Here is a 7,537-nt window from a genome sequence, read left to right as displayed (position 1 = left end):
TTTTATTGACCGTTTTACCCTGGGGCAAGAACTCATGATGCACAACGCCCCTGCAATGGAAGAAAACGGTAAACAAAACTTTTCAATTACATTCGACCGAACTTGGCGCACTTTTTTCGGTCTTAGTTCGTGCGGCAGCTTCCATTAAGGTGATTGAGCTTTGGATTCCACGTCATAACCATAAACCCACGATTCGTCACCAGTTATGGCCCTCTGAAGCGAATTTGAGTCGTCGCGGACCGAGTTCAGATACCAACATCTCATTAGCAATGTTCATGCGATGCTGCTTTTGGTCGAAATTGAGCAGTTTTGGTACGAATTTTGCGGCGACCCGTCTCATACCCAAATCATTGAAAAAAATCGAATGACACGAGCCAATCGATATGTCTAGGTCCTCAGCAACTTCTCTAACGGTGATTCGACGATTGGCCAATACCAATCTTCATCAATTTTTTCGTCTGTTGTTTAAGTGCTCGGGCGTCCGGCACGCTTTTCGTCGTTCACTTCTTCTCGGCCTTCTGAGAACATTTTGTACCGATAAACGTTACTTTGATCCAAAGTAGCTTCTCCGTATGACCACAGTCAACATTCGGAATGCATCCGCGCACTTAATTTCGTGTTTCATAAAAAAATTGATACAGGTTCTTTGATCCATCTTTTTGAATAGGTAAAAATCGAAGACGAGCCGAAACACTTACAAGCAAAGCAGCTGTCAACAATTAACTGAACATTCAAAATGGCCGAACTCGTCGGCATGAGGGAGAGACATGAGTACCAACACATCGCCACAAAGAATCGAATTTCGAATACAGTAGATTCTGTTTTTATGCGATTTTTTTATGCAGTTTTGAAATAGTGCGGTTTTTAAAAAAATTAAAAAATGCATGTCGACCTATCGGGAATTGTACATATAAACAAGATTCTAAACCAGCTAAGCAAAAACTCATCACAGATTACATCAATATGCTAACCCTACAAGTATGGAACCGCTTGCATCACCATCCTGATCAGACGTGTACATTTCCTCAAGTGACGGAAATGATTTTACGCCAAATCCTAAACGAATGCGCAACATGCGGGTATTGTCTGATTCTATTTCTGACGATGTAAATTTATTTTTCGATTCTGACGTTTCTTAAAAAAAGATATAATTTTCAAAAAAACAATTTTTTGTTTATGCTATTTTATTTAATTATTTCAGATTCATGCGGTCTATGGAACGTATCAATAGTTATAATATGGGACTAGTGCCCTTTTTTATGCGATTTTGCCCTTTTTTATTTATTTCAGATTTATGCGGTTCTTAGCACTTTTGAAACAAATCTATAGTTTTACTATAGAACTAGTAGCTTTTTTTATGCTGTTTTTTTATGCTGTTTCTTGCGGAACGTATATACCGCATAAAAACAGAATCTACTGTGTACGTAACCTGCGAAATTTCAAAATTCGCTATACTTTTTGAATACACCTCGTATATCTGAAGAAATTGTAGGGGTACGAATTAATTAACAGTGCTTAGGCCAAGTAGATGTTGATATTAGGCATCATTTTGCACGGAGAAACCACCTCAAGAGTGCCCTGCTTAGGCAGCTCAGCAGCCAAGACGTTTCCAGCAATGCCACTGTATCCTGGTATTCTTATACTTATGTACATATATACCACCATGTATGACCTAACATGGTATCAATGATTAGCCGACCAATTTCGAGCGCGCTTGCATTGAGTAAGAAGAAATATTTTCATTCCTAAAGGGTATTACGCTAGTAAACAAGCAGCCCTAACTACTTGAAAAATGCTACTGTGAATCGGTAGCTTAAATTGGCGAGTTCTCCGTAGTAGTTCTCCACCAACCTTGGCATCCAATCGCTGGGTCTTGTTTCTCGATATTACACCTCGTTTACATCTCCAGTAAATAGATAACTAAATGATAGACGACCAAGCAATGATACTTACGACCAACTTTCGATGAATAGAATTGAGGGCGTTCCAAAAAATATTTCTTAAGCAGGCATTACGTCCCCTCTAATTGAGGCCCCTATTTCATCCGACAATTCTCGGTTAAAGCTAATTAATCTAGAATCTTTAGAAAAGAGAAGGGCAGTCCTTTTCCTTTCGTTCACTTTGAATGTTGTTAATTAATGGCATCATCGATTGCCCAGATCTACTTAAGCGGAGAAGCTTCCTCAAAGAAGTCTGCGCAATTTTTACCCTTTTAATGGGGAAAACTTTAAGACTAAATTTGAGAGCAATCCACCTATTGCTGACACACTTAGAGACTTTAATTCATTATCCAATTCCAGCCTGCTTGATTTCGCTTTATTTATGAAAATCCACTTTGTAAAAATTTTTGATTGAATTTGTATTGATTGCTAATATTTTAGTTACCAAATTTGGCTTGTTTTTCTTTACATTTTTGTCTAGTCTGTAAGATAATTTATACTGTAGATTATTAAAATAACATAAAACAAAATGAAAACCAAACCATATTAAAATGTTGGTATCTAGACAAATATTTGAATAGGGTTTTATATAATTTAAATCTAATTTTTTATATGACAGAAACTAATTGGCACCGTCATCACTAAAATTGTATTGGCTATACCTACAACTGAAGTGTCCTAAAAATTCTGATTAGAAAGTTGCACATTTCGGTGAGCCTTTTTTTCAATTTTTGCGAATTTTGTACAAAGTTTGGAGCTTTGATTGGCAGTTATTATGCAATTAAGTACATTTTTATTTACAAAAAAAAACTATTATAGCTATTACCAGGCGCATCGCTGCCGCAAAAAAATTAATGATGAGCTGGAGACGTTTGAAATCAAACGGCATATCTGTGGGAGTGATAGAAATGTGTGGAAGGAGCACATTTTCTCCTCCATATTTGCTATTAAGAATAGTTGACTCGATGGCATTCAATCTCAGTTTCTTCACAGCGAGTCTTTTCCCATTACATAATTGCGATGGTCTAATGATATATATGTATGTATGTATATATAATTGGCGCCCTTTTTGGGTGTTTGGCCGAGCTCCTCCTCCTATTTGTGGCGTGCGTCTTGATCTGGTTCCAAAAATGGAGGGACCTACAGTTTTAAGCCGGATCCGAATAGCAGATTTTTTCTATGAGGAGCTTTTTCATGGCAGAAATACACTCGGAGGCTTACCATTGCCTGCCGAGGGGCAGCCGCTATTAGAAAACGCGTTTTCTTAATTTTGGTCTTTCACCGAGATTCGAACCTACGTTCTCTCTGTGAATTCGGAATGGTATCACACACCAACCCATTCGGCTATGACGGCTAATGTTACGCAATCAAATAATTAGTACGCCGACTTTGAGTGACAGTTTGTGCGGCGGTACACCAGGAAGATCCAAGAAATTTAAGAACTCTATTGTCATGAAATTTGGAAAACGCGTGATATTAGTATACAGGTCAAAACTAAATATTGTTTGATTATATTTTTCCAGTACTTACTTCTTGTTCTTTTTGGCGTGTATGTCGTTAAACCACGTTCCTGCTAGCTAGAATAAAACCAAGGTGGTTTTCATTCCTAAGGCAGGAAGGACGGGCCACGTCTTGGCCAAGGACTTCAGACCCATAAGTCTTACCTCATTTATTCTGAAGGCGTTCGAGACAGTGATCGACTATCACATTCGAGAGCACTTTAGAACCAGATTATCTCGAGCTCAACACGATTGCCTGAACGGGAAGTCTACAGAAACAAGCTTACATGAGGTAATTAGTAGGGACTCTAGAGAAATCTCTGAAGGGAAAACAATTCACTTTGGTGGCCTTTATAGACATAGAGGGCGCCTTTAATAATGTTACGGCTGAGTCAATTGTCATTCCACTAAATAGGCTAGGGGTAGAAAGACCTATCTACCTCTGGATCTCGTCCTTGCTTGATTATAGGGAAATCAATGCTGTGACAGGAGGTGCTAGAATCACTAAGTTCGTACACCGTAGGGGTACACCGCAGGGCGACGTCCTCTCGCCTCTCCTTTTGCCTAGTAGCTATTGAAGAAGCTTTAATTCGTTTAAACAAGGGTGCTGCGTCAACGTCTTTCTGCACTTACTTCCCGTGGATCTTCAAGTTAAATTCATTGCTGCTCAGAGCGCTATTACGTTGAAGAAGATGGCCTCTGGAGGCAACTTCCTGTATAACATAGTGTCATCTTGAATCAGATCTCCCGTTCCTACTCTCTGTGCTTCATACAGATCTCTACATCCGCAAACTGGGTTTTGAGGGTTGTGCTAGGGCTATCTTTCCTAGCAGGCAAGACTGGAAAGAGGGGTGAGTCGACACGGATACAGGTACCTCTGTTTTCACTGACGTATCCAAGATGGAATCTGGAGTGGCAGCGGGAGTTTTCTCTAAATCAGCCAATATTTCAGTCTCCTTTAAACTGCTGGAAACGAGCAGCGTTTTTCAAGCAGAGGTCTTCGCGATCCTGTAAGGAGGAACTCAAACGTTTTGAACATGCAGGAAACATTTCCTTATCTAGGTTCCTGGGTACAGGAAAATAGAAGGAAATGAAATTTACGATGGTCTTGCCAGGAAGGGGTCGACAGAACCGGTTTCAGTTGTCCCCTTCTCAGACATCGGTGTCCCCTTGACCGTTGTTAAAGAGAAACTACACAATTTCTTTCTCAAACAAGCGCAAGATATATGGAGGTCTGTCTGTGTGCTATTTCGAAAACGATATGGCTCAATACGATAGAAACAGGACGCTTAAGGTGATGGGATCTCCCCGCCATTCAATTTCCAACACACATTGCGGTGTTCACTCGGAACTCATGCGGAGAAGCTTGTACTTCCCTGCAACCCCTTTTGCAGAAGCTAGGGGGACTCTGCAGAGAAAGAGACTGTTGAGCACTTTCTCTGCAAATGTGCAAATATTCTTTCTAATATATAAAATTAACGGAAAAAATTTAAAAAAATATTCGAAGTATTTTAAAAAAATAAATTTCTTCAATTAGTTTGCAATCCTCAGTTCAGGGTATTTCTACACCTGTATTTTATTTTAAGAACTTTGATGTAATTACAAGGGGGCGCAAAATTAATCAACAATTTTGATTTGAATAACTTTTTTACTTAACAAAAAAACTCAATACAAAATAAGAAAATGAAAAACAAAATATTTTCAAGTGATGGATGCCTTTATTTTGAGCTTTACGCGCTCCATTGCTTGCCTGTTTGTATACTGCAGCTGTCTCGCTCATAAATGTTCAAAATTAAAAATCTTCCGATTAATTTTGCGCCACCTTGTATAATAGTGTTTAAGTATTTCATGTATGTAAGTACCCTACAAGACAGTGCTGAGTACTTTTGACAAAAATTCGAACACATTTACAATTATTTTATTAGTCTCTAATACAAGCGCATTATCACAATAGCATATACAAAATTTTTTAATGGGGAAATCAAATATTTCATTTAATATTTCTTTCCCTTTTTGTCGGGGTGAATTCTATCTCTCTTTTACCAAAAGTAATAAGTAAAAAATATATCCACTGTACTTTAAATGGTAAGGCAACCCATTTGTATGCTTATAATGTGGCTGCTCTGAAAAAAATACTAGTGTGAAATTTTGTTGTGTTTGTTGTACCTATGGTCGCCAGAGCCGAATGAGTAGATGTTTGGCTGCCATTTGAAAATGCGTGAGTTCGGATCTCCGTGGATGAAACACTGAATTGATATGTAAGAGTTTTCCAATGAATACAAAACAATATTAATTTTATATATTTCTAAATAAAGAGTTTCATGATAACGAAAATGAGGAGTTTTTGTCACCAGTACTGATTACTTTTTAACGAAAATGATGAGTTTTTATCACCAGTGCTTATTACTTTTTGATAACGAATATGAGGAGTTTTTGCCACCAGTATTGATTACTTTTTAACGAAAATGAGGAGTTTTTATCACCAATGCTGATTACTTTTTGATAACGGAAATGAGTAGTTTGGCTCAGCAATGCTGTTTACTTTTTAACGAAAATGAGGAGTTTTCATCACCAGTGCTGATTACTTTTGGATAACGAAAATAAGCAGTTTGGTGCATCAGTGCTGATTACTTTTTGATAACAAAAATGAGAAGCATGATTATTAGTGCTGAGAAGCTTGTGATGACCACAATAAGGAGTTTAGTTGTCAGCAGTTACACTGTAAGAATAAAAATTATTAGTTGCCTTGCCTTTAGAGCATAATAGATATATTTCTCAGGAGAAATTGCTATTGGTAAAAGCGAGGTAGAATATCACACCGACAAAGGGATACTATCAGAACTTTCGCACGGCTAGAAGGAAAATGTGTAGTGTAATGAGGATAGTTATGATGATAATATGATTGCTTATACAGGGTGGGCCAAATTAGACCTACTAAGGTATGCCAAATAAAACCCAGCAGTATGCGCAGTTGCTCTATCTTGTTGAAACCACAAATTAGGATACTACTCCGCCATTGGCCGCAAAAAGTTTTCAATCAATGCTCTGTAAGAAGCTCTTGAAATCGATTCCGGCGTTTCATCCTCATTTTCGAAGAAATATGGACCGATAACTCTAGTGTCCATAACACCGCACCAAACAGTGCATTTAGTTGGGTGCAACTGATGTTGCTGTGTTGCCCTTGGATTTTCAGAGCCTCACAATCTACAGTTTTGTTTGTTGACATAACCGTTTAAATGGAAATGCGCTTCATCCGACATCAAAACATTATTTAAAAAATCAATTTGTGTGGCTAATTGTGTAATAATAGAAAAACTCGATCATTTCAACAATTCAATTGTAACCTACAAAAAGAGAAAAATAAATATGTCAAAAAATAAAAAAGTTATTTGTGCTTAACATTAGTAGGTCTTATTTGGTCCACCCTGTATAGTAGTCAGCTGTCTTGCAGGGTACTTGCTTATGTATATAAATATATTTTTTATGACTTTTCAGCACACTTAACCCTTAACCGCACTGTGACACGCACTTTTTAAATGTACTGTATGGACTTGAATCTCATTAAATTCTTTTTTTCTTTAACTTTTAATTACACAATTACCGAATTCCAGCTTTTTGTATCAGCATTTAACTTTTTCACAATCAAGTTTCTTTTTATATGTAATGCCACATATACATTTTCTATTGAAATCGTTTTCTCTCAAATACCTGAGTGCATACATTTCGCATACGATTCGATTCCGATACGTTTACATGTCGTTTTCATTCGTTCGTTCGCCATAACGCTTCCGCTTGCATATTTATAAAATATTTATATCGCATTTCGCATAAAGCAACTTTCATTGTTAAATTGAAAAATAAAAAAACATCAAAGATTTTATTAGCAATACGAGACAATATTTGAAATTTAAATATAATATCGTAAATTATGCTGAAATTGTGTGTAAATTTTTCTATGTGGTAATTGTGTTATATTTTGGTTCTAAAATAAATATTTGTGTTTTTGTTTCGTTTTTTCTTGTTTTTTTCGAAAACAAAAAACGTGTCTTTTTCCTGTAAAATGCTAAATGCCAAAACTACTACTACTACTACTACTAC

Source organism: Anastrepha obliqua, chromosome 1, assembly GCF_027943255.1.
Source record: "Anastrepha obliqua isolate idAnaObli1 chromosome 1, idAnaObli1_1.0, whole genome shotgun sequence".
NCBI lineage: Eukaryota > Metazoa > Arthropoda > Insecta > Diptera > Tephritidae > Anastrepha > Anastrepha obliqua.
This window is presented reverse-complemented; position numbering follows the sequence as displayed.